The following is a 9,562-nucleotide window of genomic DNA, read 5'->3' as shown; positions in this document are numbered from 1 at the left end:
GTTTTGTAGAAATAAATATCCTTTAGCTTTTGTCATAATAATTTAGCCTCTGCCACACTGAAAAACAGTCTGCATGATTGTCACGTGCTGATTTTCTCTGCTCCTTTGCACCTTTTTTTTTTTTTTTACTGCTCTGAAAACATTAGTTGCCAACTCCTCTGCAGAGATCAGATGAAGAAACAGGCCTGGGCTAAGTGGGGTTTTTGCCTCACCAGTTTGCCTATAATGCATTTTCCGTCTAAGTGGTGGAAATGTCACTGACTCTCTTTGCAGCATTCACTCAAGTGGAATTAATGCTTCTTGTTAGTGATAATATGACTTAATCAGCTTAATTATTGTGAGACATAAGTAGACACCTTTGTGTATTGAATAACTTAAGACATACTGGACCAAAAAGCACGAATGAAGGCTTTGAAAATAAATTAAATATGACCTCTAGTGCAGTCTGCACTTTGACTAATGATTCGTCTCCCATGAAATTCAATGAGTTACAATTCTTACATTTGAATAAATGATACATTTTTGCATGTTTTAAACAATACCAGTGATTTTTATTTCAACATTCAGAATTCAAAGAGTTTCTCCAATGCCAGGAAGAAGGGCAAACAAGTTCATGTTAAACGGATTGAAAAATAAAACATTTGTGCAGTCAGCCATCAGAAATACATCCAGAGGATCTGCAGGCATTTGCGATGAGATATTTACTTTAATTCATTGCTAGGAATATCTACAACAACAGGTGAAAAAAATGCATCAGAAGAAATGAGGAGAGAGTGAAGATTCCCAGAAGGGTCACTAAGGTCTTCACATCAAAGCCGTTCATTTCAATAATGTCTACAACAGAAAATATAATTAAATAGCTCCAGAAATGTCTTATCATACATTTTTGCCTGCACAGAAAATAAATCATACTATACGAAGGAAACAGAAGCAGAAAAAGCAACCATCAATCAAGAAAATCATTATGAGCATTAGTAGGATTTCTGATAGGCCAAGATGCAGAAGCTGTGATAGCAGCCTGCATGTGAAATTGAAAAATTGGGGTTAAATTGCTGTGTGAACCCAGAGAAAAGATGAGCTGTCTGAATTTGTTCTGTTCTATTGCAGTGAGTCACTGAATTTCTGTATCCAAATCTTCCCCTAAAAAGCACTGGAGTTCATTGTGGTGCAAACAATAATGGAGATCTCTACACAGGGATTTTTTTCAGCCCAAGTCTGTCTGAAATTCAGAGGTTAGTTTAGACTCTAGCATCACTGGGAAGCCTGGCCGGTCTGACGAGTCTCCTCTTAAGCCCATGTCCATATTTCTTGGTGTTTTAACTAACAGAAAGTGTTCTTCATCTGCCAAGAGTGAGGGCTGAGGGCATTAGGCTTAATTTTTCTGTGTGAGAGCTGCTGCTCTTTTGTGCCCAGTTTATCACAGCTCTTGCTCTGCAGTTGTTCAGTCTTTATTGACTAAATCCAAATCTTCCTTGAGTACAGATGGAACATACCCACCCAGGTATCTAAATGAAATGAGTCTGTCCTGGGACTGAATCCCACCTGTAGAATCCCATTTGTTCCCAGTCTCCTCCTTGATCTTCCTTAAATATAATTTCCCAGAAGTAAAAGTAAAGCCCTACGTGCCCAGCACCTGCCTGTGAGTGGCTTTTTGCCAGAAATCAGAGGAACAAATTTGCTTTTTGCTTTGAGTCTCTCCTAGAAGACCAAACTTCAGGAATGTAAACCTGAAATCAGTTCCTAAAGCAAAAGCTTAATTTTCCTGTTGCCAGGAAATGCAATGTTATATTCAGTTTGTTTGCCTAAACCATCATTTCTTCTTCTTATTTTCCCCCTGAAAAATAATCTGGTAGTTGCCCCAATATGTAAGGAGATCTACAGCAGGGTGAATCCTTTTCCCATGTTGCCCAAGGGTCCTTTTGGCTGGTTGTGCCACATGCCATGAGCCATTTGATTCCCTCATTGCCTGTCAGATGGCACTTACAGGGATGGTCATGTTCCTTAGATGTCAGACTTCAGCATGCTCTTGTCCTGTCCATGCAAGGTCCACCCTCATGCCCTTTCTTCTGCTTCTCTTTTGACTTGGGTTTTATATCTGTTATACCCTCCTAGTGAGGCTCGATCAAATCTGACCATGGTTTGGGCTGAAGGCTGACCCAATCACCACCAGGGACCCCTCAGTCATCATGTGAATCCATGAAGATCCCATGCTGCAAACTGCCAAGTCCCTAGTGAAATTGTGCCCCCTCCATGTTACCCACATGATGCACAATATCACCAGCACCCAACTGGGACAAAACCATCCTATCTGCTGTGCTTGTGCCTACTGAGTCATCCTGTGTGCAGCCTTGTGGTGTCTGAAAACCAGAGTGACCAGCAAGACACTTCCAATCTGGCAAGGGAGGAGTTAAAAGATGATTTCTGCTCTTTCTATCTTGAACACCAGCACAAGTAAATTACAGGCTTTGTTTTAACATATTATCTTCTTTTAAAAGATAAAAAATAAGCAAAAACTTGGATGTGAACTGCAGGGACAAATCATAGCACAGAACTTGGGACCACAATGGGAATCCTCGTGTCTTCCCTTGAGGCTTTCTGTCCAATATAGCACTGTCTGCTGAAGGAATGAGGAAGGAAGGTCACCCTGGGAACCACCTGTAAAAAGCTTGATTCTGTTGGCATCGAGAATTTTCTTTACAAAGAACCTCTATACACAAATGGGAAATGGAGATGGAGTGGGAAATGAGCCCAGCAAAAAATCATGGAAGCTTTTGCTGTCTGCAGGTGGAATTCAAGTGACAAGGGAGGGGTGGGGGGTGGGGGGGGAGAAGAAAGAAAATTAAACAGCCTCCTCTCTGCATAGATTGCACTGCTGGAGAAGCTCTGAATCTTGCAAGGCATAGTTGTTGTCTGCTCAGAGGTTCCTTCCCCAGAGACTTTGCCTGGGATAGTTTCATCCATTTATCCCTGACTCCTGGCATCTGCATAACACACTTACAGAGAGAGTTATTAGTTTAATTTTCTTGTGAATTACAACGGGGGCAGAGAGAATTAGAAAAGACTTTTTTTTTTATTATCATTACTTTTTGTTTTCCAGTTGAGAGATTGTAAATGAGGCTATTCATTCTGCTAACATCAGTAGGGACCCAAACCCAAGCCTTTCTGGGGTAATTGGTTTCTGATGAGCAATCACTTGTAAAACCAATAGCAAAGGCAAGAAGTGAAATATAAATTCTCCCTTTACATGCCGAGCTTTTCATTAGGATTTTGTGTCTGGTTTCTTTCTGGGATGCAGTGGAAAAACCAAGAAGTGGTAAACAAGCCAGTGGACTGAGCCTGACAAGGAGTCTGTATTAGCAAAAAAATGGGAGAACAACATTGCCCAATGTCCTCAAGAAGCAGATACAGAATCCCTCAACCTACAGCTTTTCTAGTGAACCCTTTGGTCAAACTAAGGATGTGGGCAGGAGCCAGAGACAGCCTATCTTATAAGTGTGTGTTTGGATGTGGGCAGGCCTGGGTGCCCCTCTGCCCAAGAGAGACCAAAAAGTTGAGGAAGGAAAAAAAATAGAGACCAGGGACAGGTGTCCATGCTGCAAGTCTGAGGGTGGCTGATAGAAATTTGCAGTCCCTGGTATCCTGCAGTTTGCAAAATACAGTGGACCTTGTTATCTGGATTTGTTACAAGGGCTGAGACTGTGAGTCAGGCTTCAGCTATCTTTTTTTTTTTTTTCTTCTTTTTTTTTTTTTTTCCTCCCAGTTCCAAGCAAGGAAGCTGCTAATCTGCACTAGCTTTTGTTTCCCTGATGAACGTCATGGTGCTTAAGGCTTGATTTATTTATTTATTTTGGTAGCAAATTAAGTATCAATCTAGATGCAGCTTTCAGTGTTTTCTGGGCTGGGGTTGTGGGGCTGTCATTCATTGGCTTAACTGGATTGCTTGCTGCTTTATGGTGGGTTTTTTTCAATAAAATCTTTTGGCACACATACAGCTCGTTGCTGTCTTAAAGATGAGTAGGGAACAGCAGGCTTGACAAAGACAGAGAACATTTTTAAGCTCATGTACACAGAAAGACTTCCAAAACAAGAATGATGCAGACATATCTCTAACAAAACAAACCAAGCAAAACTCTTCAAACAAATCCACTTTTTCAGCTTCCAAATGCTGAAAGCTGATCCCAAGGAAACCAACATGCAGAGTACAATCACTGATTGGACTCAGTCCTGGGCAACCCGCTTTGAGCAGAGGGGAGAATATTGTCCAGAGATCTCTTCCAAACACAACTGTTCTGTGATTCTGTGATGACAGTTTTTTATTTTCCTTAATCCAAAAGAGACTGACATGTTGCCGGGGCCACAGTAAGACAGGAAATTTCAGACATTTCCATATTTGCAACACATTTGCTTACAACATGTAGCCCCACACAATATTCTGCAGTGGCTGCCAAACCAACCAGTTTCTGCTTCCCTCATATGCAGCCAAGGTTTCCAGAAGCCTCACAAACCTGAATGTACCCCGTACGAACCATGCCTTGCTACCGGTCACACGCCAGCCAGGCTCTGCCAGCTGCCCCGGCTTTTTGGCCTCTCACCTCAAATATCAGACAACCTTGCAATTTTGGTACCATTTGAGCAGAAGGAAGTGTCATTCCGTGGCAATGCCCAGGGTCATTCACTTATGCTTAAACATTGGAAGTTCAGTCAATATAAGGCATAGAGAAGAGGTTTTAGTTAAGACTGTCATGTGACCTAGCAGTGGGAGAGGACCAGCTGTTTTCCAAATTGCCCAAGCCCGTGGAATCAGTGATAATTCAGTCCTTTCTGCCTGCAGTGTGGGCAGAGATTTGTACCAGGTTTGTACATTAGAGAAAACATGTGCAATGTGAGGCTTGTGCCAGTGAGAGTGTCAAACTGTACAAGGACAACCCCCAGGGACTGATCCTGCACCCTCATCACTGCTGGTACCTGTTTAGAAGAAGAGTCTGTGGGTAATGAAGTACTTTTTCCTACTTTGAATCAGTGCCCCATGAGCCCTGGTTGCCCATCTCTTTCTTTCTTCCCCAAACATTTTCATGTGCCCTTGCTCTGGGCAGAGCTGAAGTTCCCCAATGAGTTCTCCTTTGCATGTATATGCTGGTTGATCATCAGAGCAGACTTTCATTTTGTCTTTATTGGGATGTTTGTCCTCCAAGTGATGAAGAGGATGGCTGATCATTTCACTCTTGAGGGGAAAATACAGGAAATTAATTCTTCTGACTTTTGTTTGTTTTGTTTTGTTACAAGGTTCTATTTCGCAGCTTTTGTTATTCTGGACATGTCTTATACTTCTCCTTATGTGAATTTGGCAATGAGGACGTTGGGCCTGAAAAATTAGCAAAACATCAACAGATCACATAATGATATATTATTTTTAAATGTGCATGTTGTTCCAAAAGATTTACTTGTTGTGGTGACAATTTGTCAGAAGCACAAAATGGTGAGTGATTGAAGAACATTTATCAACCCAGAAAATATTTATGTCACTGTTGCTGTTTTTGCTCATTCTCTGCTTTATTCTGTGACCGGGCCCAGGAAACTCATTGGGGATGTATGTAGTTGGGAGGCCTGTGAAAGAAAAAAGGAGACAGCATTCAGGACCTGCACAGCTGGTGTGCAGCAAAGGAAATGAACAAGAAATTTTGGTGGGAGATTTGTCTACTTTAACCTTGGAGAATTTCTGTAATGGGGTAATACTTGTAGTTGTTACTGAAAGAAGGAAGAGAGATGGGCAGAACTATAAAAACTGGGTAAAATAGCCACTATCTGACCACTGTCCTGTACCAGTGTTGAAAATTTCCCTCCATTCCCTTTCTGGTGGACATTTCAGGGAGTCTGTGGTATTAGGGGAACCTACGGATAGGGCAGAAAATGGCTATGTAAGCAGGGTGTAAGGTATTCTATGGTTTCCACCTGAAATCACAAAGAGCTCAGTCTCTGACAGCCCACAACCCCCCTTCACATCATGCTCACTGGCCGTCTTAACACAACGTCCCCATCTTTTACATCCTGATTCTCCTTTCTGCAGCAAATCAACAAGCATTCTTTCATGCAGTTCTTCCCCATCGCTGTAGAGCAAGGAGAAGGAATTATTTTTCCTGCAACTGCTTAATTCTCTTACTTTATTTACAGAGGCTGAAATGAAGAAAACTCACCCCTGCACTAAATCTGTTGGTTATGGGGAGCATGGTGAAGGCGAGGAACTGGAATTATATAGCAAATGTCAGAAGCTATGAAAAATGTAACATACTTTAATATTCTTCTGCTGTTATTGCTGAGAGTGTCTCTCACCTGCATTCACACAAAGTGAAGTGCCTTTTACCGCACGCAGCTGCCACTGAGCAGAAAAGATTTCTATGCTTCCTGGTTTTATTTTAAAACTACACTCTGGTGTGCATCCTGATAATAAGTGCACTTTCCCTCCAAACCCACTTTAACAACTAAACTTCAGCTTCAAGACTTAATTTATGCCCTCGGCCTTTGGGGTTAACTCCTACATCATGCTCCACTAAACTTCAATTGCAAATGTCCTGCTATTATACCTACCTTACAAGTGACTTTTACATTCCAAATTATAACCACAGTCCCTACCTTCCGTGGTATCTAACGCTAGCTGGTGCTGAGCCAGCTACTCAGACGCTGCTCTGGATCTAAAACATTAACCGTGCATCTCTCCATTGCTCGCTTTCCCGTGGGGTTGTGTTTCAAGGTAAGTGGTTTGCATAAGATCCCTCAGAGACCTGCATTTAGTTTATTCAGTAGTATAAACAACCTGCTGCTTTTGTGCTTCTCCCTACAGAGCAAGGAAAAGCCCATTTTATACATTAAAATTGAACGTAGTGTTGCTGAAAGGTCTGTGATGGCTTTTCTGGAGCTCAGAGCATCTTATCTAGTTCCAAGAGAAGCCTCGCAGGACATAAGCAGTTTCTTTCCATACAAACACACGCACACACACACCCTTCTTAAGACCCTGTGTCCAGGAGGGAGATGGGGTCACCTGCCCTCAGCTCTGCCCCTACTGCCCAAGGCTGGGGGAGTTCGTATCGAGGGCAGTATCGTTTTTCTTCATGGGCTTGTTTTAATTTCACCTCGATACAGCGATCCCCGTGGTTCGGGAAGCAGCTCCGGGAGAGGGGAACCTGGCTTTCTGCAACCCAATTAACATAACCCTGGGAAACCACGGGCGTAACTTCCGACTCCCGCTGTTTACTCCGTGTCACGACATGTCGCTCCCTGCCAGGTACCGGCGAGGCGGGCTGCTAACGGGGCGCCTCGGCTTCCTGCCTCGCCGCGGAGAGCGGAACCGGAGGGCCCCGACGGCTCGTCCGCCGTGTGCCCGCGGTGATCACGGCGGCCCCGGCAGGACGCAGCAGTGCTTCTTCTCGGGACACAGGGGCCGGGAGGGACAAACTAAGGCTGGCATCAGACCCCTTTCAATTCCCAGACGCTTACACGCAGGATTGGAGCAGGGCGGGGGATGGAGCGGGGGGGGGGCACGGGAATTTCACCCTTTGTCCATCCTTGTGCTCGTAAGGCACAAAGAGGAGCGGTGAAAGATAAATGAACAGCTCCCCCACGGCGGGATTTGAGCAATCAGGAAATATAATCTGAGCTGGAAAGTGCCCGAGCATCTGTTGGGTTATTAATAAATTGTATGCAATCTGTCCGGGATGAACCTCGGGACGGAGGGGAACCATCTGCTCCCGAGCGGCAGCTCTAATGGTGTCTGGGGAATGAACTTAGTAAATTAAAAGCAACCGGATCGTCCAGCCGGGCTCCCGGGGAGCCTGGGCTCCGCACAGCTTTTCCAGGGTGCGACAACTCGGGGGGCTCCCCCACCCGCGGGACAGGATCCCGCACGGATGCGCAGAGAGCTGGGATTCTGGCCAAGCGTGAGCATCATCTGTCCAGCCTCGCAGGCTCAGCCAGCTCTCAAGGAACTAGCCCTCCCTTTCGAGATCCTTTCCAAAAATCAAAAGGTCCTGGGCTTGGGAAAGCCACGCTTCCAGGGGCCGCCTTGTGTGTTCCCCCCGCCTCCGGACGGGGAAGCCGATCTCGCCCGCCTTTCCTCTCGGTGGGTGCTAATTACCGCTCGTAAATGTTATTCTTCTCGTTTTATCCCCCACCTCTAACTCTAACAGCGCCTGACGGGTGTTTTCTCGGAGCAGCTGGCCAGGATTTCCAGCTCGGCTCCTCCCGACGCTGGGGCTGGCTGGAACGCAGCTCGGTGCCCGCCATCCCCCGGGAAAACGGGGACGTGTGGGGTGCTGCGAACGCCTAGAGGGCAATTATGTTAATCGAGGCAGGCTGGGGGGGCGTGGAGGAGCTACCACAGGAATCATAGAATCATAGAATGGTTAGAGTTGGAAGGGACCTTAAAGATCATCGAGTTCCAACCCCCTGCCATGGGCAGGGACACCTCCCACCAGACCAGGTTGCTCCAAGCCCCATCCAGCCTGGTCTTATTGCTGTATGCTGTCATTTAGGGACACCTAAAATCCACATACCTGGAAAGCTTCTGTTTTCCCCTAGACTCCCAGTCCATTTTTAGACATATGCAAACTCTTTCTTCAGATGTTTTTCTCAAACATCACATTTCCTGAGCCTATTAGAATCTCTCCTTCCAAATTGCTCACAACACTCTTAAAAAAAATGTCCAAAACCGAACACAGTACTCCAACTAAGACTCCTATCAGCACTCTTTGGAGGAGGACATTCTTTGTACCCCTACTACCATTATAGCCTCAAACATAACTGCTAACAATTGAGACAAAGTCTAATTAAGTAGCAACACAGTGATCAACAATATGGGGGACAGATAACCTACCCAATTTAGATATTTATGTGACTTAAAAAAGAATTCATGTCAGCTTATTGACAACCTTGTGTCGATTTATAAAAGGCTCCTTAACAAACAGACCCTTATAAGAATGACAGAAATACCTGCCACTTAAGTTTATGCTTATTTCTGTAACATTTGGCTGTATCTTTTTCCCTTCCTAGAGTATTTAAGCTCATAATACCCTTCACAGGTATGCACACTATGTCTCTTTATTGGAACTTACGAGCAAGGACTCAGAAAATAAATCTAAACAGACTACTCTAGGAGCGGAATGAATAGCCAAAACTTTATTATAGCCAATTATAATAGCCAAAATGTTTATTGTTTATTGTTGGAGGACACCTTCCCCTGACAGCGATGCGGTGGGGTGCGGGTTAGCAGACACGCTTCCCCTTAGAGGGACAACTCGGGATCGGGCAGCCCGCGAGCACCCAGTGCCTAAAACCCTTAACACGTGAGAAAACCCAGACCCTCATAGACCCCACTCGGAGAAACTCCAGGCCTCCAAAAAAAAAAAGGTCAGTTGAGGCCGAAACTGACAGCGACGGGAGACAGAGGGAGAAAAGGACCAAGCGCAGCCGGTGCCGCGGAGAGTCGGTTCAGTCCTACCCCACCGGCCCCTGACAGCGGGCAACACCGTCACCTCCCCCTTCAAACGGGGATGGCGGGGGGGGGGGGGGGGGG

The sequence above is a fragment of the Calidris pugnax genome, unplaced genomic scaffold (genome assembly GCF_001431845.1).
Source record: "Calidris pugnax isolate Ruff unplaced genomic scaffold, ASM143184v1 scaffold418, whole genome shotgun sequence".
In the NCBI taxonomy this organism is placed as follows: Eukaryota; Metazoa; Chordata; class Aves; order Charadriiformes; family Scolopacidae; genus Calidris; species Calidris pugnax.
The sequence above is the reverse complement of the archived record's forward strand: the minus strand, read 5'-3'. Positions refer to the sequence as shown.